Here is a 24,341-nt window from a genome sequence, read left to right as displayed (position 1 = left end):
CCCGACAAGAAAGACAATATTTCAACTTGCAGTCGCGCAGAGAGGTCCAGGGAAGGGCCTGAACTGTCAGAGGGAGAAGGGACACTCATCCATTCGCAATTGCATCTCCAATAAGGGAATGAAAGGAGCTGACAAAAAGGGTTTACGCCCAGACACTATTTCAGACATAATATCCGCCCTGTGCATACCATTAAACAATGACAGCATCTCAACTCGCACAGTACATCTATTTATCCCCTTTCCTTTGCACAATGAATATGAGGAAGAGGCAACATTTTTATTTTGTTTGGCTCAAGACAACTTCAGGGAAGGTTAGAGAAACAGCGGGAACAAACACGATAGACATTGTTAGGTATTTTAAGAAGTGTCTTCACAGCCATTGTGCAGCTGTTGGAAGTGGGGTCAGATCACTCAGGGGTCAAGTCCAAGTAAAAGGTCCCCCGCCCCCCCACGACGCACGGTGAGACAGAGGCTTTAAATGGGATTACAAGCCTTCATCCCCGGTGCCACATATTACTGATAATTCAATACTGCCCCATCATTTTAAGGACACATTTTAAGCCTTGGTTTGTTAATTCTGCAACCGGTTAGATTGGTTTTTTTTTGCGCACGAAACGCTCTGGATCTTGAATTTCTGGTAAATTAAAAGATTACTCCTAAAAACCGCGCGTGCACTGTTATATTAATGGCTTATGGGCTCCGTCATTTTATATTTCAAGAGTAACGGAGATACACTGCAGCCTTTGACTCGCTCGAACTTTTCCCCCTTCTCTTGAAATATAAAATAAAGCCACAACATGCCAAAGTGACACCGCTTCCCCCACGACAAATGTCACTTTCCCCCCCTCGTCTGAATGCCATCGTAACGTCTCCTCAAAGCATAATGCAGGGGCTGCTTATTCATAAGAGAGGTCGATCACTGCACAAAATGGCAGGTCTCACCGGCTCTTCTTCTTCTTCTTCTTCTTCCATCTCACAAGTTTTTGACACATGGTGGCAAACGCGCCGGTAAAACTTGAATCTCCCTGCCCGCACTCTCACAGCACAAGTGCGGCTGTCGGGAGAAAGTTTTCCGCGGACACTCTTACCGGGGAACACGGCTGCACTTTGTTAAAAAAAGTCAGATATCGCTGATCTGTGTTGGGAAATATTGCAAAGCCATGCGTCCGGACGTGTTTTTACGCATTGTGTTCCAAAATAAAACATGCATTTGTAAACAAAACTTATAATAATTACATTTCTGATTGAATATAAAAATTAAGCGATGAGTTGAAATGGTGTCGCAGACCATGCCTCCCAGCTGCTGTTTTGTCGCAGTTTGTTACGATCGTCACTTGCTCCGGATAATTGCACTGTTATTTTCTAATCATGATTGGGGAGACATCAGGCGCCCCCGTTGCGATGCACCCGCACTAACAAGCCCCCAAAAGCTGACGAGTAAAACACTCAAAGCCCCCAGTAAAAACCCACTATAACCTCCACACTTCTTCTTACCTTTAAAATTTGGCGAAGCGCCGGCTAACTCCTGCGCGTAAACGTTGCGTTGTGAGAGATCATTGAATAATGAGGCATGTCCATATGATTTGACCGGATCATATTCTTGTTGGCTGACGGGGGGGGTGTTGAAAAGTGCGCTTCGGACCTGTAACAGACTGTCCACTGCTCAATCCTGTCCCTACAGCTGCTCCCCGCCGCGCATCCTGACTTTCAGATGTAAAATATTGGCTTCTCTGTGCCGCTGCCAGCTCAAGGTAAACGTTTGCATTGATGCCGATCGCCAGGCATCAGCATATTCCCTTCATCTTTCAGCTTGGACTCCCCCTATCTGGTAGGTGAAATGCATTGTACCGTTAAAAAAGCCACTCCATTGTAGAAAGCACCGCCGCCTGGCTGGATGAATACAGCCCGGGTCTTGCGGTATTCGCCGTGGACAGGGGGTGATACAAAAGCAGCTGATGCACAGAGAAGCTCGTTTTTAAAGAAATAAGCCCCTCATCATTACATGTGCTGAGAGAAAAAGCCTATTCTCCACCACCTTAGTTTGTTTCTGACCTTGAAGTGCCCACAAACACTCTTTTATTTCCAAATCTGCCCCCTGTATTCACACGCAGCCAGCCTCGCCGCTTCGCGTTTAGAAAACCTCCTTGGATAACACAACAACAATAAAGACAGCCAGGTCACGAAATGAGTCCAAAAAGTATAATTCCTTACCTTTCAAAGTAAACTGTTTCGAGTGTTTTTCTCCTCTTCTCCTCGCCTTAAAAGAACTCCAGGATAAATGAGTGTTGCCTCCTGCGCGTCCTGAGCGTCAGTCACCGCTTAAGAGAAGTAATGAGTGATAAAAATGACGCTCATCTATCTGCACTGTAACCTTGTGGCGTATTTAATGTAAATAAGCCCCGTCGTGTTGCCAATCCCCATGCATACAAACGCGAACCGCTCCTCGGGGACTCGCTTTTTTCTCTCTCAATGTATTGACGAGTTATTCTTACTGCCTGGGAGCGCAATAGGGAATTATTATCTGAAAATGTAATATACCAATAATGCGACCAGTGCAATTCTCCGCACCTCTCTCTGAAGATTGTTCAAGGCACCCACTTTGCCTGCGAAATAAATACTGTTTTTGTTGTTTTGGGATATATTTCCAATCCTAAACTTGAAGTTGGCTTAACTTTTTGGGTAAAAAAAAAAACCCACAGAAGAAGATGTCCCGCAAAGGCAGGACACTTACTTGCGACTCCAACCTTCCTCTCGGAGTGGGGTTTGATATATTACGGTTCTATAGGGGGGTGGAAGAGACCCGAATAATGCAATTATAGATTCAGTGTCCCAGCATTGACAAAAGACAGGACTTCAATAGAGGCTTTGTTACGGGATTATATAATGATTATGGGGTAATTATGGGAACGGTTTGGTAATAATATTTTTTTTTTTTTAAAGTATCAAGTGCTCTTTTGCAGGGACAGCTTGTTTTCTATAATGTAAGTGTGGTAAAACAGACTGCTGACAGCTAGTGGCGGGATGACGGCAGACAGCCCCGATTATTCAAAATGTCGAACCGAGAGACACATTAATGACTGAGACGCGATCAGATGTCCTCGAAACCGGACATGGATGGGCCCACAATGGAATAGATTGGGGTCATATTCATAACCGCTCTGTGCGTAACGACCCCCCCTCCACCCATACACACCCTCATCATCCTCTCACGCCGCTGTGCCATGCTGTATGTGTCAGAGGGAGACACATGTAAATGGTCACTCAGACACATGACACTCCATCTGTGGGTGAACGTAATCCGCACATTATATTATTATTTCTAATCATATTAATGAGTGTATTGACCTTTATATACTTTTTGCCCATATGAAGATATTATTATTATCAGGAATGTTTAAGTGGAAATCTGTACGATTTCAGTCCTGGTTGATTTTGAGTGAATGTGTTAAGAGTATATAATTTGGAGTGTTTTTGTTGATTAATGAGCTGTAGGTTTTAATAATGTTGTGAATAGTTTAGTTTTGTGTGTATGGAAGCATGTAATACAGCATTTATTTTTCCCAGTGTCGACACAGACACCCAGTTTGTAAACTCCAAAAATATAAATATTGCAATATTTTCAACCATGGGTCAATAATTTGTGTGTTACCTAATTTGAAGATATAAAGTGACTTAACGGACATGTATTGCCACTTTAAGATAAAAACTGCTTGGATAGCTTCTCTCACTCTCTTTTCATTTTGGACTCTTGATACTTTAAAGAAAAGATTTAAAGATATGTGTGTGTGTGTGTGTGTGTGTGTGTGTGTGTGTGTGTGTGTGTGTGTGTGTGTGTGTGTGTGTGTGTGTGTGTGTGTGTGTGTGTGTGTGTGTGTGTGTGTGTGTGTGTGTGTGTGTGTGTGTGTGTGTGTGTGTGTGTGTGTGTGTGTGTGTGTGTGGGACATTAACAGATAGCCTAATATCTGCTTTCTTCCCGTTCCCAGACAAAACACGTCTTCCTCTTTAAAAGACATTCCACATTCATTATGCACTATGAAAATCAGATTCTCATGCTTGCTCCTTTAAATGCTTATATGGAATTCAGTTTGATGCGTATTAAATTCTTTTTTTTCCCTTTCCTTCTTTTTCTTCTTAGGAGCATTGATCCCAAATAAAATAAAAGTTTCCCTCCCCTTAAAGAAATTAGCATAACCATTTCCCATCAATAATATGGCTATCTCTATGGGAGTGATAGCAGCGAGCAGTAGGGGTGTTCCTTTTGCCGATTCTCCATGGATCAACAGCGCGTCATCAGCTCCTTTTGAACTTGTTATAGCAAGTCAAGTGATTCTTTATCGGCTGACAGCCCTGACAATGCATCAGGGATGGGAAAGCAGGTCAAAAGGAAGTTGCCATATGGACTTAAGCATGCAAATTTCGAACAATACGTAGCAGCGAGGGCTGTACTCTCACCATATATGTGCAAGTAGCCATGCAGAAAGTGTTATTGTAAAGGCTGACATGGATCTCAGTGGCTTAAATGAATTATGTGAAGAGTACGGAACTAATTTAAGCTACAAAAGGATAAGGAGATACAAAAATATAAGTGCATTTTATGAAAATATAATTGATTTTTAGAATATAAGTGGTTCCTGTTGCCTTGTAATGATCACTGACACGAGACTTAGCAACTACATGATTCCAGCATCAGTTTTATACAAAATAATATGTATTTCTGCTTACACGCAAAGCATGCAGCTTTATCTGCCATTTAAAATGTTATAAAACATAATCCTCTGGGCTGAAGCCTGACTGTGAGAGATTTAATTGCATTCTACAGTATGTGAGTGATGGACTTTGTAAAAATCGGATATGACAAAGTGTTGTTCTTCAATTTGCAACAGGTGTATAACCTTCTTCTCTGTTAGCCCTGTTTTACTTCCCTATTTGCATTCAGGCTTATAGATTAATGGCGTCACACTTTTGTGTTTCTCCCATTGATTATACTTCAGTGAGTCAATTAATGCCACGCATTTTAATGTTGCAGTACCCGCATGTTGACTTCTTGCTGGGCTGGATTCAAAATGAATGGGGTTTGGTGAGCAGGCAGGGAAGTTAATATATCAGAGGGAGAGAGAGATTTGGGGCCGAACTGCGTATCTGTTCAAGTGCACGGCCTGTGTGTGTGTGTGTTAGTGCTGAAGGCATGGGAGGCAGAGGGACTGTTGGCCGCCAGTCCTGGGAGGGTCATCACTGCCTTATTACTGCCATGTTAGTGACTAGCAGCTGAAGATGGCTCTGCTCCCTGCCCCTCTGCTTGGGAGTCATCCAAGACAGCGTCCTCCAAAAACAGACCGGCCACTGTTCACTTCTCAGATAGATTAAGATGTTATTCCACTGCTCTGGCCATGTCTATCCCACTCTCTCTATTCCCACTTTACCAGACCCACATTTACAACATGTTCCTCTTTGTCTCCCAGAGGCCTTGTTGCTCATTTCAACTAGCAAGGAGATGCAACAACATACAACTACAACATGATTGGTTTTATACTCCATTATTACATTGAATCTGGTTTATGCTAAACAGCAAGTTACAACAAATGCTTTGAAACATGAAGAAAAACAAACAAAAACAAGATTCCTTGGAGGACATTAGCTTTCAATAAACTAATCCATTGTAAGTATTGGATTCAAATTACGTTTTTTAAAGTTTAGGTGCTGAAGTGAGAAAATTACCTTTTTTTTTAACAGTCAAAACAGATTTTCACAGGAGATGCAGACTTTCTACTTTTGTGGCATCAAGCAAGCCCCCAGCAAGTGAGCCTGGCATTGAAGCAAATGTTCGAGGTGGCTAAACGGTGGTACTACACTTCCGTGTGAGTCCGTATTGTCATTATGGCCCAAAACTACGTTCTCAAATAGCCTTAGTTTAAGTTATTAGGTCTTACAAGTTGTGATATGCACTAAATATCCAAATCTATCTTTATTTTCCCTATCCATTCCTTTGACTAAGCCGAGACCAACAGTAACAGAGCGGATCTGAGGCAGAGTCCTGCATCGGGCAAAAAAGGTGATTCGCGGGTGGTATTTTTTCAAACGCTTTTTTCCGGGTTCGGTTCTGGGTAAAACAAAGATGATGCGGGTCGGGTCGCGGGTATTGCATAATAAATATATTAAAATAATAATAATTTAGTTTAATGTTTAAAATCCTCAGACCTCTCCCCCGCGGGACCGCGGATAATCATAACCTCTGCAGCGCATCAATCTGCTGCTGAGCGCGCCACATTCGAAATGGCTGAGCTGAGGTGAAAGCTAGTGGAGAATACAGCATTTTCAATAACACTTCCTCAAGAGCGAAATCCAACGTCTGGGAGGCTTTTGGTGTCATCCTAGATGGAGGAAATAACCAACATCCCACGCTTTTTGAGACAAATATGCAACTGCGTGTGTTAATAATTGCACGTTTTCACTGCTCATATGCGGGTTCGGGTCGGGTTGCGGATCTTGTGCCGACGGGTCGGGTCGGGTTGGGTTGGGTTGCAGAACTAATTGGCAATATGTGCGGGTAGCGGGGTGTGTTCGGTATTGCACGTCACGGGTGCGGGGCGGGAGCGGGTCTTGAAAATCAGACCCGTGCAGGACTCTGATCTGAGGCAGGGCTTAAGGAAAATGCAAGCGCATATGGAATGGATGTATAATAAGAACTGGATACAGCGTGGGAGGCGGGGCCTCATTCATATGAGAGCTGCACATTGGCCCATGAGGACAAAATGGCCCAACTTTTGAGAGAGCGAAACGTCTCAGATGACCCGTCATGCCTGGCTGTTAGAGCAGAAGAACCAAGCCCCCAGGAAGTGATCCGGACTCTGTTCCCACAATTCGTTGTGTCCAAACGGCGGTACTGCAACTTCCGTATCAGTCCGTGATGTCCCTGGGCCTGGAAATACTTTTTCCCATTGACTAACATTGGGAAAGAGTGGTCTGTAAATCGTTGGATAATTTTTTTTTAACCAAATAAACTACCCAGTATGAACATTTGCATAGCCCTTATTAACAACATTAGGTCCTCAAGTTGTAAAATGTGTTAATAACGTTATTCTGAGAGTTATTTTCCTTACGGCATTATGAACGCGCATCTAACCCACGGGACGGCTTGACGTGAACGAGCCTTTTGGGGGGCGTGGTTAAAGTTGCGCATGCTCTATGAGCGCACATACGGGTACTTCTCAGGCATGCTGGGTAATCTGTGACGTTTCGCTCTCTCAAAAGTTGGTTCATTTTGACTTCATGCACTAATGAGCAACTCTCATATGAATGAACGAGGCCCCGCATCCCACGCTGTATCCAGTTCTTATTATACATCCATGAGAAGAACCCGTATGTGCGCTCACAGAGCATGCGCCCCTTAAGCCCCGCCCCCCGAGATCCCACTCTCGGTTCACTAGAATAAATGGAGAGAAAATAAATCTAGATTCGGCTTTTAGTGCATTTTGCAACTTTAAGGACCGAATGATTCTAATAAGGGCTATACAATAGTTCATACTGGGTAGTTTATTTAGATTAAAAAAAATTATCCGCTGATTTACAGACGTCTCTTTCCCCATGTTAGTCATTGGGAAAAAGTATTTCTGGGCCCAGTGACGTCACGGACTGATACGGAAATTGTAGTACTGCCGTTTGGATACAACACATTTTTACCTCAGGTCTCGTTCTTTCCTATGAGAGCTGCTCATTGGCGCATGAGGACAAAATGGCCTAAGATTTTCGAGAGCAAAACATCACAGATTATCAATCATGCTGTCAGAGCAGAAGTACCCGTATGTGCGCTCATAGAGCATGCGCAGTTGAGTTGTCCCTTAATTTATTAACCTGCTAAGCCCCAAGGTCCCCGCCGGCGGGTACTTTTTTTTTTTTTCACGACACTGTGTCTCAGGGGATCTTATTATTTAAGAACCTATTAATGTGTTGTACCAGATTAACGGGAATAATCTCAGCTAATTGACGATACAAACCATGTTTACCAAAACAAAACACAAGTCGCATAAGAAGCATCTAAATGACCCCTGAGCGAAAAATGCTAACGCACTTTGGCACAGAAATCAAGATAAAAGATACCCTTATTACTTATCGTAGCTGCACATACAAGATATCCGATTAAAGCTGAGGTCCCACAGATTATTTAGGTATATCACCACTGAGTGATCCGAACAACACGTACCTTTACGGAGCTTTTACGGGAGATTGTCTCACCGTAGCTGTCAAAAGACGTGTTCAATGGCATTAAAACTAGAAAAAACGCAGCTGAATCGGTTAATCCACAGGTTGATAATGTTTCTGGGTAATAATTATTTTTATTTATAATCCATAATTCAATTTTTATGTAAAAATCGGAGAGTAAAAGTTAGCTGCTAATGGTAGCCACCAGAGTTATCGCAGCTTCCGGTCTTGGCTATGCGGCAGTCTCACACACACACATTACCAAGTAAGGAGTATGTGCGAGTTCCCCTCGATTCCATTGGCTCTGACGGTTAGAAAGAGATGTCAATCAGCATAATCGACCAAGGGGGGCCAGAGATAGGTCAAATCCACCCAAATGACCCCAGAAGTGTTTTTGTTGTGCTAAATCTCTCTAAAAAGGTCAAATATCACTTGTTTCGCATCAATCTTGATACAGGGTACTTATATGTTGTAGTTTGGATTCCTAAAGCTTTTGGTCTACCATCCCATCATTCGAGGGTGGTTTTCACTATAAGTAATTTACATTTAATTTAATAATTTACATTTTTTTACTTAAGCCCCGCCCCCGATCTCCCGCTCTCGGAGTCTACATTGGCAGCTACGAGGAGAACATCTGAATCTCGAATAAAACTGTTGGCCAACTAGTTGCATTGTGGTTAATGATTTATGAACAAGAATGAACGAAGACCCTCCTCCAACGCTGTATCCAGTTCTCTTTATAGTTTCAAGTTTCAAGGCTTTATTGTCATTTGTATATTTGCTACAGTGTAGATATGTTGCAACAGTGCAACATATATATATATATATATATATATGACATAGAACAAATAGAACAGATAAAATAGTGCAATATAATGTTTTGAGATGTGCAAGTAAAAACAAATAAAATAGAAATAGTGCAAGAATAGTCTATATACAAGTAAATGGCATGATATATTAATCCATGACATCAATAGTTTTGCCATTTTGGAGCCATGATAGCAAAAAGGTGTGTGTTTTTGTTGAGGGGAACCTGGGTCCCGTCCCACTCCCATAAAGGTAGTAACCAGCCTATTGGTTGATGAAGAGCAAAAAGCTGGAGAGCATGGTTTTAACCATGTCCTGGATTCATGATGTTGTTTGTAACAGTTTACAGGGAACTACCAAACGATGCAGTTTGTGGTGAGTATGTGCAGTGTGTGTTTGTGTCTGCATGCGTCTTTAAAGCCAGATATTATGCCCAGTTTATATTTAAATGCAAACACAGCGTAGACTCTGGCTTTCCCCAAGAGGGGAAAAAAAATATTTTCTTTACTTCAAATTGAGTTTCTCAAAGTCTAATTTGAAGCAGCCCTTTGATGAACAAATGTTTTCAGACTATCCTGCTATAATGAAAAGGGAGTGAGTGCAATTTTAAACAATCCCGAGCTCTGAACCCTCTGTGACTGTAAACTTTAAAAATGAAACTTTAGAATTTGTATCAATTACACTTTCAAGTTCTGACGGGGCCTTAAATAAGAGCCAGGAGCGCCGGCTATGGAAAACGTTTACCACACAAGATTCATTTCCACTACAGTCGTCTCCGCCATTGGTGACATCAATCCCTCATGTGAGGCATTTACGTTTTCAACAAATACACACTGAACACACACTACTGTCTCAGGCTCTCCCTTGATGACTGGGGTCAATGAGTGTGCGTGTTTGTCAGCTCGGATCGTTAATGAAACGCTCACACAAATACAGCACAGGCAAATATTTACAGCCCAGTCTGGAGATTTCATCACGGACAAATCTGTGATTCTTCAGGAAGCACTGTATTTCTTTATTTGCCAAGCAAGAGCGTATAGTCAAGATCAAACTTGTTCTTGGCTTGATTAATGTGGAGGAGCAGGAAGTATACTGCCTTTGACTTATAACCAGTGTAATTTTAATTTAAATCATATGAATCAACGTCTGCCCAGAGCAGAAATTAAATATTTCTAAAATGGAAACATCTGACTCTAATTGATTAAGAACAATGATCTGCATGGTAGGTCCTGCATATCCTTGTTTTGATACTGATTTGATTTATTTGTATCAATAACTAAAGGAAAAGGAACTGCTGAGTGTTTCCCGTGTTCATAAATCTTTACTTAGATAAACCTTCAGAACTAAAGTTTTGTTATACAAGATTTTATCTAATTATCGTTCATCAAAGAATGCTGGGAATTAGTTTTAGTTTTTCTGCAACTCCAATGTAATAGTTAAACATTAGGCTAGTGATATCTGTTGTAAACCAAAACTCTATATGTGTCCATGCCTCAAAATATGGTATATTTGCATTTCTTCTAGCATAACCACATTGTTTTATTTAACCAAAGCGTGATTGTAAACTAATTGGAACATTGTCAGGTGTACTGTTTCTGTTAATGGATTCTATATTATTAAGTTTGAATAATAATGGAAACTATTGAAATAAAAGCTTGTTTCCAAACACAGTTTGGAGGCTGTCCACATTTTTTTTGTATTTTCAATCGATTTAGTTCACCGAAAGGTTGCTTTTATTTTTGCAGTTCTCACAAGTTCTTACCGTAATGCACGGTATACACACATTCCACAAAGTGGGTGGGGGGTCTCCCATTACCGTTTCGGAACTCAATACGTATAATCTTATCTCGGCGTCCAAGAATGTGTCAATATGAAACTAAGGGAAACGCCAAAGCAAGTGTCAGGGTGGCAAATACAAATAAATGATGGGACATACTGTATTTGTTGTCGATTTTTATAATACACAAAGGTACTACATCCTATGTAGCACAAGTCACTATGTACACTATGTACATGTTATCGAAAATATTGGATTTATCGACCGCCCCTACAATGACCGAATCGGTACCTACAAACATACTATATATATATATATATATTAACATGTGTGTTAATATTTGTTGATTCTATGTATACTTGAAAAGTAAAACCAATCAAAAGTGTGTAATACCTAATTCTCATCAGTCCCAGACTTGACTCAACTTTACCAGTCAGTGGTTGCCCTTAGATGTTCCCCTCTGGCGCTCTCATGCACTACCACTCGCTCTCTCTGTCTCCTCACCTTTCCACCAGAGTCCATATTTTCTGGATAGTGAGCTATCATATTTTACTATTACCTATCAATTGGTTTCTAATCGCAGTAACGAGGCAGCTAGCTGGCTGGTGACAGAGCGCTAACGGCCTCGCAGGGAACATTAAGGAGGCTGGGTTATGCTGTGGGCCGTTAACTACCTACAGGCACTGGCTAATGGCTGCAAATGACCTCCTCAGTGGCTATTAGCACATAATTAGAACCTGCAGACCAGTGGTGACCTCCGCCGGACACACGTGATTACTCCTCTCCCCGTGTGTTCCCCCATACTCCCCTGCTCTCTCCTTCCCTTCCTAGCGTAGTCTCTCCACTCCTTTCCTCCTTCTTGTTTCCTTTTCTCTAATGCTCTGTAGGATTACATTGAATCCCTGGTGGGAAGACTACCACTAAAATTAATCTCTTTATAGCGCCCCAGTACAGAAATACTCCACCATACTGTAGGTCCTGGGAAATTACATTAGGATAGAATATTCATTGCTACATTCATACGAGGTCTGATCATGGCATAAAGTGGTTTCAGTGTCAGGGTAAATGTAATTATTTTAAAAAGCTTACGGCCCTTTTTTTAACTTGCTGACAATTGCCAGCACCTCCTTGACCTGATTCAGCAGCACTTCCTTAAATCAGCAGCTCTGCAGTGAAAAGAGAAGATAAAGTACAAGGTGCTGCCACGCCACAAAAGGGCTCAGTCACACTAACATCCGTGTACACTTCAGCAACTTGGGATTCGTTTTGTGTGATAAAGCAGCACTTTCTCAGAATCAAGCAAAACTAAGAGTTTAAAAGAAAAATAAATCGAGTCAAGCAAAATACATTTAACTTAAAAAATAAAATATAAATTGAAAACAAATCATTTGTGTAATAATGTAAACTACAAGTATTTGTTCTTCCTTTTACATATATTTTTGTTTGCAGTTCTCTTTGCTTCTTTTTCAATGATCAGGCTGCAGCTCTCTCGTTTGCGCTCCTTAATTTTTTGTTTTTGATTCTGACCTGACACAAACGTCCCAGGTGGGCGGGACTTTCAGGGGTGCGTCCCCATTGGCTACTCAGCTTTTGAGTGACAGCCCAGTCCTCCAGCGATTGTACGGTGCAACTGCGCCTGCGGTAGCTGAGCACGGACAGAAGACCCCAGAAGAACCAGCATTTCAATTATTATAATACTACAAGTGCAAATATATGTAAGTATTGATCATTTGTGTTGTTTGTGCTATACGGTCTGTTTCTTTATTGTGTTAAGTGAGAAGTAAAGAAAAGCTGTGCTATGAAATCCATAACAATGCTATCTAAGTAGCCTAACAGCAGGGACAGTTAGCTACATAGCTAGCAGTGAGTGAGCGTTCAGACACCGGCACACACTCAAACGGACTTGTGTGCCTGACTCTACCAACAGGCTTTCATGATTCTGTTTAGATATGCAAGTATAAGCCATGATAGATTATTTTATTAACACGCTAATTTGATATGAAAATCAATGGTGGCTGAGTTAACTTTGTAGGAAAACCTACCGTCCATGACTGCCTCTGAGCTGAGTTGTATTTGTCAAACAAATGTTGAGCTTTGGCTTCTCTTCTATGCATTGCAAAATGCTACGCATAGGCTACTCGTATTAAGTATCAGATTTGAGCTCTCTTCCTATTAATTTTCCAATTCGATTTAAAAGAAAAAAGATGAATTAATGACACAATTAATTTGTTTTTTTCTATATGGAGACTTGTTGATAGTTAACTTCATATTTTTCATTTCCTAAAACATTTATTTTCCTCTCATATTAACAGTGTGGATCATTGAGACAGCGTGGCGTCCAGAGGTCTTCTCCCGTTTGCCACTTCCTCTGAGGGGACGGCATCAGATCCACGGAGGGGGGGCATGAAGAAAGGCCTGCACCCGCTTCATCCACGCGTTGTTGTTATCACTGGCTCAGTGTCATTTCATTTGACCAAATGTCATTACATACTGTATACAGATTTTTTTATTATTATCAACCTTTTAGTTGTATGTCCTTTTATTTAAAACATTCTTTGAGACTTCATCTTCTGGTTCAAATTTCAATAAATGTAATTTGTATAATCACTTTTTTGTCTTTATTCTACATGAAAATGTTAGAGATTCCATTCAAATATGTTGATTATTCAGATCTTCCTCAGGCTAGGAATAGTATGTTGAGTTTTTAATGCTAAATGTATATCATTTTCTCACAGGATATAGAATGAGACAACACCGGTTTTATCCATTGTGTATGAATGCTTCAGCTCTTTAGACCAACATAGTGAGATGTGAGCATGGTCCTAATTGTGTTGGTATGCAGCCTAGGTCTGGTCTGTTTCATAAAGCAAATCTGCCACTTTTATATTGCAGAATTTGTTAAATTAAAGCAGTCTTTAATTGTTTGTCCTAAACATAGCCATATATGCTTTTGAAATGTAACATGTCTTTGAAAAAATAACAGTATACAGTTTATATTGTGCATCACCTTTAGCTTGAAAATACATAAATGTGTTTTTTGTCTATAAAATAAATAGACACTTTATCAATCCCAAATTGGGAAATTATTTAACAGCAGCAGTGTGTTCAGGTATTAACATATTTAAAGTTGGAATAAAGTATAAACTACACAACACAAGTGTAATGCACAGCAATCCATAAGATGAGTCCGATATGTTCATGAAACTCCCCAGGAGACACCGACACTAATGTGGCCGAGTGGACTCCGGAGTTTGCTGCATGAGTTGCACTGTATGATCTGTGGTGTAGTGGGCTGTCACTCAAAAACTGAGTAGCCAATGGGGACGCACCCCTGAAAGTCCCGCCCACCTGGGACGTTTGTGTCAGAATCAGAAACAAAAAATGAGGGAGCGGAAACGAGAAGAGCTGCAGCGAGAGCAAAAGTCTGATCATTGAGAAAGAAGCAAAGAGAACTGCAAACAAAAAGACTTATCGTTTACATGATTACACAAATGATTTGTTTCCAACTTATAGTTTTATTTTTGAAATTAATTTAATTTTGCTTGACTCAGTTTTTTTTTCTCTCTTAAACTCTTAGTTTTGCTTTTATCTTTATGACACAAAACTAATCCCATACGGCAACAGTCTCCCGTTACCCAGAACAAAAGAGGCGCTTTACTAGGTTAGTGTCAGCTCAGGAACAGCAGGGAAACAATGAGAGAACAACAAAGGAATGTGCAGATTCTTTTCGTGTGTGTGTTCGAGGAAAATGCTACACAGTACCAGTGCCTTAAATTATCAGTGAATTATCTCTGAGCCTGTGGGAATTATGTGGGTTATTTGTAACAAGCAGTCAAGGACAAGTGGGCCTTGTGTTACAACTATGAGATGAATACTAAACACAACAAAAGCCAAGTATATATCTTTCCAGGCCATCTTCTAGCCTTGGAAATAAGAAACAGGTAGCTGAGCTGATAATGAGTGGAGCTGGTGAGGACATATAGCAGGGAGTAAACACTGCTCGACAAATGCAACTGGCACTACCACCGACACAATAAATACAGCTGTTGTACCCTTGACCATGTCACTGGCTTGGCACAGTAGCGCAGTATTCTAATGCTGAAAAAAGAGCGATGGTGCTCAGTCAGTCTGTTGTTAAAGCGGTACAGTCAAGGTCTGCAGGAAAAAGCCCAGAGGACCCGACTGGACCCAAGGCAGGTCAAGGATCTGTACCCTGTTTCAAGGTTATGTTCGTCAAAAAAAACGGTTGCCGGTTTCTGCTTATTAGACACACTTTGACTGGACCTGATAAGGCCAAGGCATGTATGAGAAACAGTGACAGACACTATTTTATTCAGGTAAAATAACTGTTACTTTATTGAAATTGTACTCAAGTACAATTATGCTTAGATAAAAGTAAAAACATAGGTCAGTTCGAATGTACTCTTGAGTTTTTTTTAAATAGAGAAAGACAACATTTATTATTTTTGATAATACAAAAAAGATAGAAACCTATTATAGTGGAACATTATGTCACCAAGCCCTAACGTCTAATGCAACAATAAACTCCTTTTTAGTCACATTGTAGACTGTACAAACTTATAATTGACAATTATATCAATTCTTAATATGCAACCGCCTTCTCAGTAATACTTTACAGCAGTTAACCAGAAAAGAGGTCAAAACTATAAGTGTCGTCAAAGGCCTCTAAATAACATCAAATTAGTTACGTTTTTTATTTTTTTTAAAAACTGGATACTTGTGAAACAATTGGTCGGACGACGTGTCGCATGTCCTTCTCCATTCTCATCTCTAGTTGCTAATCCGACTTAATGAGCAGTGCATGGAAAAGCTTAATAATACTGAAATCATAGGCAGTTCAAAATGTAGATGCTGTATCTGCGATGTCATACATTTCCATCGTGAAGCTGAAAATGGATGACTCTGTATGTCGCCAATTTGGCAGATTCGCTAGTATCTATCTCCCGGCTAACCCTTAAATGGATCTGTCAGTGCATTCGAGGCATGGTAAAGCAGACGCGCAGGATGCTAGCAGCTAGCGACCTGAGACTCCCCGATGTGTCACTCCCATGAGCACGTACCATATAATGCATAACGATAGGCCTTTAAATAATTAAAGCAGTCGTTGATACAAAAATGCACTACACGTACAGTTATCTTTATAGGGAAGTTAGCTATAGGAACTAAACGTTTTTCGATACATGTACTTTTCTGCTGTTATACATTTGAAGATATTCTATTGAGCTTTGACTCCCTCTCGGAGCCAGCCTCTTGTGGCAATATGGTGAACTGCAGTTTTTGATACTTTCACAAACGTGTCACTGCTCATTCATGGAGTGTGTCGATTGGCTGAGAGCTACCAATGGACTGGACCATTCATATTAACACAAACCAATTATTTGAGACATACTAAAACCAATTGCAATCCTAAAACCAGCTCTCACAGATTCATATTGTGAATTGTTTGCGTGACTTTGCGTAACATGCATCCTCCTCATTCTAAAGGAGATTCATGAAAGAGCCCCTTCACCAAGACTACAACAGTGTGACCAGTGTGAGACCTGTGCTGTGTACACTGCCCACCAGAGGCTGAAGCCCACTACTGCAGTTGGGTGGAGTGGGAGGTGTGGAGATGTGGGGGGGGGGGGGGAGGAGAGAATATCCGGGGCATGTGTGAGGCCGGGCCAAGAGGTCTCCTGAGTATTCAGATATCCCAATTTCCTGTCCTGTGTCACCAGGTCCTAAAAAAAAGTGTTAGACTGTGTCATGGGTTCAACACACACACACACACACACACACACACACACACACACACACACACACACACACACACACACACACACACACACACACACACACACACACACACACACACACACACACACACACACACACACACACACACACACACACACACACACACACACACACACACACACACACACACACACTGTATAACCACTGTCCTCACTGAATTCATTTAATTTCATTTGCCTTAGAACTGTGGTCTGTGTGGAAACATCTCTTAACCAGGTCCCTCTCTCTGCTCATGGGATTTCCAAATCAGCGCCCTGTTGCTGGCTCTCTTGCTCTTCATACAGATACAGGGTCAAACTGCCAAAAGCCACAGTTTACTGAGGATCACACAGTGGAAATATTCCTTCTCTTTGGCACAATGTTCCACATACGAACAGTGGTGAATCATGCTGTAGTATGAAGGGGAATGTAGCAGTGTGGTTGATGGTGGGGATCATGGCCCCAGTGTGGGCCAATTACCGTGGTGAAGGCATTGTGTCCAAAAATAGCCTCTGATTTGGATGCTGTTTTTTCGGGGGAGAGTCCAGCAGAGTGTGGCACAGCAGCTGTGCAGTGTGTCAGTTAAATGTTAGGGATAAACACAGAAATAAGCATGCACAGGCAGAGATCACAGACACACAATCAAATGCACCTAATATTCGAAACATGCAAACACATGTGGACGCTTAAACACAGGAATATGAAAAAGGTTATCCTCGTGCAATGAAGGAATGCATGGGAAAGAAAGAAAGCTTCAGTCAGTAAGAGAATAGAGACATGTGAAATTGCACTTCCATGTCATCCATTTCCTGGAGATGGCTGCAAACCCCTGGACACACTTAATCAGGAAAAGGGCACACCTCCGAGTATCCATTCTTTTGTAATGGCATTACAGCGCACAAGTAAGATTTAGAGATCCCTTAATGTGCCAGAGTCTTCTGCATAAAAGTATATACAAAGGTTAATATTGCAATAATATGTTCCTGGAGGGCATTGTAATCATTATCTCTCTGGTGGTATCAATTAGAAGCACTTTACTGCAGGTAATGACTAAGATTCCGGTGCAAAATGACATTATTATTATTATCCCCATCTATAATTTCAGAGTGGATACACAAGACATGGGGAAAAAAAGAGAAAAGCATAAGTTCAACCAAAGGTAGGCTTTAAAAGTGAGAGGACTTTTACTGTTGGACTCGAGGAAGGAAGCGGCTGATTCCAGTGTGCGGGCCGTGTATGTGCATACGCATGTGAACTTGTGGATGTGCTGGAAGTTTCAAAGGGCCAAATAATACACAACGTGCATCCTCTTATTCATGCCTTGACTGTCTGTCCCAGTTTCCTCAAAGCAGCGTGTGTGTGCGGCGGGAACGAGAGGAAGATACAACAACAAAAAAAGAAAGAAAGCTTCGACAAACCTGGCGACAAATATTTGCATTCATCAAAGCATCAGAGTACTGTTCTTTGCTTTGCTCTCTTTATCCACAGAAGGAGTGGGGGGGGGAGTTGGAGATGTGTATTTGTGTGTGTGTGTGTGTGTGTGTGTGTGTTGTGACCTTTGCGCTTAGCTCCAAACATTCATAACGAGTGCTCTTTCCCTTATTGACCCCCTCATCAAAAACATGAATAATTGAGGAATAAAAAATGCTCTTGGTTGTGCTAGTCGGCATTAAGCACAGAGGCAGGCCCTCAGACTTTTGATTTAGCTGCTTTATATTTAATAAGCACACACAAGAGCCTCAGAGGCGCCTTTTTTAGAAGGATTTAATTGGACGTCAGTGACATCCATCACAGGGTTGTCATGGCATTGACCTTTCCACAGAGGCTATTCATAACCAGGAAGTTACATGAGCCGGGTTGCTGCCTACTCCGTCACACCCACCACCATGACGCTCTATCAGTCACACCGTCTCTACGGCTGATGCACCTCACATTTGTTCGCCGACAAACAAATGTGCTCATCATCGCTAATGCTAAGATAATATCTAACATGGCTTCCTATTGTTTCACGGCGGCTTCCTATTCCAGATGATCTCTGAACTGTATTGTTAATGGTGCTGTTGCTGGAAGCCCATGTCTTATGTACAATACAAGTGGATAAAGCCTTTATATGGAGCATGGACCCCAGAGACTTGAATTCACTGGAGGTAATGGGAAATGCCCTGCAAGTTAAACAATGACTGATGGAGGAGAAGATACAGTGTTTGATTAGTGTACACATCTTCAAGGTGCTTAAAGTTAGCTTAAATAGAGAATAGATAAGGGCCTAACGTAATTAAAATTACAAGAACAATTAAAGAGGATATATTATGTAAAAGTTCAGGTTAATATTTGTATTGTATGCTTCTACTGTGACATGTTTACACGCTTTAAGGTTCAAAAAGGTTTTTTCCTGTGCTCCAGTTGGCTGGCCAGCTCTGTTGTGACTGGTCAACCGCTTTGAGATGTAAGATAAGATAATATAAGATAAGATGGACCTTTATTAATCCCTGTGGGGAAATTCAGTTGTTTAAACAGCAACAGGGTGAGAGTGAAAAACAGGATAGCACAGATTCACACAGATGTCGTATAATGTGTTGGAGCAAAGCCCACAGGAAGTGCGCCGGAGGTTGAAGCACTTTTTTGTAGTGGCCAAACGTAGGTACTAGAACTTTCGTGTCAGTCCGTGACACCATTAGGCCATTAGTTTATCAGGGGATGATTTATTTAACTTAATCAGCTATGTATACTTTTATAGCCCTTCTTTTTTCGTGTCAGTCCGTGACACCATTAGGCTCAAAAATAAGTTTTCCCCATTGATTTACTTTGGGAAAGAGTCTTCAGTTAATCAAGGGATGATTTATTTAACTGAAAGTGGACCTATTATGCTATATTGGAAACATATATTGTAGGGCCATACAAAACATGTCTGTGAAGTTTTGTTTGAAATATCAAATAGATCACCCAATGTAGCCATGCCTCATACTGCTCATACCCCTCTTTATTTAGTTTAGGATCCCCATTAGCTGGTGCATAACAACAGCTAATCTTCCTGTCGTCCACAAATAACATAAAACATGACATTCGGCAGTACATTACAAGTCAATGATACAAATCGTGTACGGCGTCAATTTTCCTTCAAACAGTGACTTTCATATCAACCATCACATACAGCTTATTTTCTGATTCCCCATTTCCTTGGAGAGAAAAATTAAAAAAGAAGAAAAGAATAATAATAATAGTGATTTTACAAATGTCTCCCTTCGCTTCTTTTAGAGTCAAAACTAACTAAACAAATACAATCCTCATCATATCTGTGAAAGGCTGTGTGTGTGTCTATGTTAGCGAAAGTACCATATTCCTGCATGTGTTTAAAAAACCTATATGAATCGGTGTGCTGCTGTATGTTTACCATAACCTGTCTGCTGCTTGTGTAACTTACAGTCTTTGGGCTTCTAGATGCCTCTTCAATCGTCTTTTGAAGCTTGCTTTAGTTGTTTCTTTAGACATCTGATCTGGCAGTGTGTTCCATGCAGCCATGGCTCTATACAGCACTGTGCTCTTCATAGACTCTGTTTTGGCTTTAGGGATTTGATAGCAACCTCTTGTGGCATGTCTCGTTGTATATGTATGGATGTTAGAGCTAGGTGTAAGTTGCTTATATAGACAGGTTGGATGTTTCAGCTCATTTATCTTTCTCAAAAAGTCAAGGAGTGATACCATCAGCCTCTCCGTGACTAATGTCCAGGAGAGCTTGACATGCATTTTGTTTACATTATGTCTTGGTGTCCACCTAAGGGCAAGCCGAGCTGCTCTGTCTGAACTAGTTGCAGCTTTCCCAGGTCCCTCTTGTTTGCCCCTGACCAATCATTGAGCAGTAGTCCAGTTGTGAAAGGACTAGAGTCTCAATGACTTGTTTTGTCAGTTGCTGTGGTAAAAACACTGAGCACCTCTTGATGACAGATATATTCCTCCCCATCTTTGCCACCACTGACTCTATGTGTTTCGTCCATGACAAATTGTTCACTAGGATGAGTCCCAGGAGCTTTGTTTCCTCCACCTGCTCAACCTCCACATTATTCAGCATCAGATTCAACTGTGGTTTAGAACTTAGTACGTAATTTGTGCCAAATACAATACTTGTTGCTGGTTACCCATTCCATTACTGTTTTCAGTTCTTTGTTCAGAATATCCGTTATCTCACCAATTGTGAGATATATTGTCGTGTCATCCGAGTACATAGAGACTTGTGCTTTTTCAAGAGCTAATGGAAAATCATTTGTAAAGATTGAGAAGAGTAAAGGACCGATTGAACTTCCTTGTGGAATTTCACTTGCAACACATCTAGCACTAGAGATACTGCCATTAAAGTATACACTTTGAGTTCTGTTATATAGATAGCTTTCTAGCCATGATATCGCCTTTGGGGCAAAACCATAGCACTCCAATTTGTCAAGTAAAATTCTATGGTCTATCAAATCAAAGGCAGCGCTATAATCTAATAGTACTGCTCCCACCATTTTCTTCACATCAATCTCTTTCATCCATTTGTGTTAATGCTGTGGCTGTTGAGTGACCCTCTCTATACGCATGTTGATACTCACTCATCAGACTGTTAACAGAAAAATAGCATTGTATTTGATTGAATACAATTTTTTCTAGTAGTTTGTTTAGAACAGGTGACAGGTTTATTGGTCTGCTGTTAGAGCCAGTGAAGGCATTCTTTGCATTTTTAGGGAGTGGATTAACTTTAGCTACTTTCCAGATTTGCGGGCATGTACCTTCCAGACTCATGTTAAAAATATGACAGATGGGTGCAGCAATGAACTTGGCTACATTCTTTAATAACTGACCGTCTAAGTTATCAATACCTGGTGGTTTATCATTATTGATTGCCAACAATAACTTTTCCATCTCTTCTGTCCTAACTTTACCCAGCTCAAAGGTGCAATTTTTATTTTTGATAATACGTTCTCTAATATTAACATAGGACGACACGCAGCTAGATTTTGGCATTCCCTGCCTTAGCTTCTCCACTTTATCAATGAAATAGTTATTAAAATAATTGGCAATATATAGTGGTCTAGTGATGTATGCCCCCTCTGATTCTATAAAGGATGGTGTTGAGTTGTTTTTCCTACCCATGATGGTGCTTCTTTTGAAGCCCTGTTAGAGAAACGCGGATTGTGGGACCTTAGCTTGAAAAAAAAAAAAAGAGGAGGCGGAGCTAATGCCTGATCAGAATTCTACGGAGATAAAGTTCAATTTTGCTGTGATAAAACGCCATCCTGTTCTAAACCACAAATGCTTTTTCTCTTGCGGGTTTATCACAAGGTGAGTTCCTTTTTTATTTCCTGCTTTTTAAAACACATGTGCTCTCCAGTACAGGTTAGCTCTGAGTGTTAGCGAGGCTTGCTAATGTAAACAAAGACGAGATTAGGTCCAAAACACGTCAGTCATCAAAAAGTGCATTTTGCATGATAGGTCCCCTCTAATCAGCTGCCAGTACATACACTTTTATAGCCCTTATTTTAATTGTTATGGAGTAAAAAATAATAAAAGCATAAAAGGGCCTCTTTAAAATTACAAGAATTATACTGACCATGCGGCTCGTGATTCTTGGCGAAGCTAGACAGTTAGCTAACATGCAAAAGTCCTCCAACAAAGAAACAATGCTTGTCTTCTCTTGTTTTAACTGAAGCTGACTCTTTTTTGCAAAACTGTTACAATACAGAAATGAAAATACAAATTAGTATGCAGGCATACATACATAAATGGCAGGCAAACACAAATAAACTATTAACCTGTTAAGCCCGAAGGGACCCTGTTTTATTTCTTTCACAACACTGTCTCAGGGCATCTTAATATTTAAAAACCTATTAATGTGTTATACCAGATTAACGAGAAGAATCTCAGCTAACTGACAATATGAACCATTTTTACAGAAACAAAACACAAGTCTCACAAGAAGCGTTAGCATTAGCCCTTAGCTAAAACGGGCAGATACTACTTCCGGTGCTAACTAGCAAAAACGATCTTTAAAACTTAATATTTTCTGCACAAACTACATATCATCTGAAAGCTGATACTCCACAGATTATTTTTGTTATAAGTAGCAGCCAGAACAGAGAAGAAAAAAACAACAGTTTTCAAAACCATAACAATAATTATGTTTTACCGTTGCTGTTTTGTGATCAAAGCTCTTGTTCAAGGGAATAAAAACGCTGTTTAAGGTTAATCCAATGTCTCTTAGTCACTTTAGAATTGTTCCTGAAAATCTATCATTACATTCATGGCAGCAGAGTAGGTATAAAGTTTTGCAGTCCCGAGCTAATGCTGTCTCACGTGCTGTTTACGCAAACCTCTCTCTACTTGACGTAAGTGTTTAGCGGGACTTACTAACTGTCACTCGATTCTATTGGCTCTAACGGTTCCGAAAATGTGTCAATCATCAAAATCGACCAATGGGTTCCAAAGATATCCTGCGTAGTATAAACTATGCCCGCTCCGGCTCCATTACGCATTACGCAGCCAGAAGGGAGAGCTTCACCACAGAGCAGGTGCTAGAGATGCTAGCTGACGATAGCTATGATCATACCAGATGACCAGAGGCGCAGGAAGGTATTTTGAGTGGGGGTGCTGAGGTGCTGGACTCCAGTGAACACTATTACGGGCACTATAGAGCATGCACAAAAGCACTCCCCACATGCAAACACACAGTACACCCGCGACTGTTACAATGAAGGCTCGATAATCAGCTCACGGCATATAGGCAGTGGTAAAGTGCTATTTTTTACGAGTGGGGAGCGGACCTCACCTCCTCCAGGGGGGTCCGGGGGGATGAGATTTTTTTTAAATATTGAAGTTGAAAGGATCAATCCGGTGCACTTTGAGAGCAACATGAAGAGATCTATGGATACATAACACCCAGATGAAACACAACTGTAAGCAGATGTTCTTTTTCTTTATGGATATTTTACAAATCACTCCCCTTTCAAACTGTATTTTTGTTTTACTGCCATATAGTATTTCATAACTGTTTTTCCTTTATTCTCTTATTTTTTTTATAATGATCATATGAAGGTATGCCGTGGAAATAATCTTTTGAATAATTTGTGACCAAACTTTTTGAGACTCACTGAGATAACTTAGACTAAAGTTAACTATCTAAACACTCAGAGAGTCCTTTAGCTCACCTGAGCCTCTCAGTCTGACAGGAGAGGACCCTCCTCCAGCTTGTTGTGGAACCAACAACAGCTCCGTATTTCCGTTAGTGCAGCTAGCTAACCAGATGCTAACAACACGGTCCCTGCTGCTGGCATCGGTCCCTCTCTCTCTCTCCCTCTCTCTCACACACTAAATGCGCTATTTCCGCGCACACACACACACACACACACACACACACACACACACACACACACACACACACACACACACACACACACACACACACACACACACACACACACACACAGAGCTGAGTTTGAATGACGCAACTCTCTGTCCGGTGTCTTGCCTCTGTTGCATTCAGTGAACACAGGAAATTACAGTCCTGCCGTCCTCTCGAGTGTCATGATGAGGTTCACGTAAAGCACGGTTAATGTATTATATTATTGAGGTAGAATTGTCCGGTGCTACAGAAAAAACATTCGGGGCAGGCCAAAATATTATTTTACCAACAATGTGGAATTTATTGGCTACATATTACACAGATTATGCACAGCGGGAGCAGCAATAACCGTCAAATAATAATTCAGACAGGGGAGCTCTGCACCCCCTGCCTGCC

The 24,341-nt window shown here is 41.0% G+C and overlaps 1 protein-coding gene across 3 annotated transcripts in view; it reads right to left on the bottom strand.

Annotated features, from left to right (window-relative positions):
- znf536 (zinc finger protein 536) overlaps positions 1-2,322 on the bottom strand; it is a 248,871-nt gene extending 246,549 nt beyond the window's left edge. For all 3 annotated transcript variants that reach the window (XM_034079181.2, XM_034079189.2, XM_034079193.1), the window contains exon 1: positions 2,212-2,322. The gene's annotated coding sequence lies outside the window, so the exon portion shown is untranslated. The remainder of the gene's footprint in view (positions 1-2,211) is intronic.
- Positions 2,323-24,341: the final 22,019 nt, after the last annotated feature.

Source organism: Pseudochaenichthys georgianus, chromosome 3, assembly GCF_902827115.2.
Source record: "Pseudochaenichthys georgianus chromosome 3, fPseGeo1.2, whole genome shotgun sequence".
Classification (NCBI taxonomy): Eukaryota; Metazoa; Chordata; class Actinopteri; order Perciformes; family Channichthyidae; genus Pseudochaenichthys; species Pseudochaenichthys georgianus.
The sequence above is the reverse complement of the archived record's forward strand: the minus strand, read 5'-3'. Positions and strand labels throughout refer to the sequence as shown.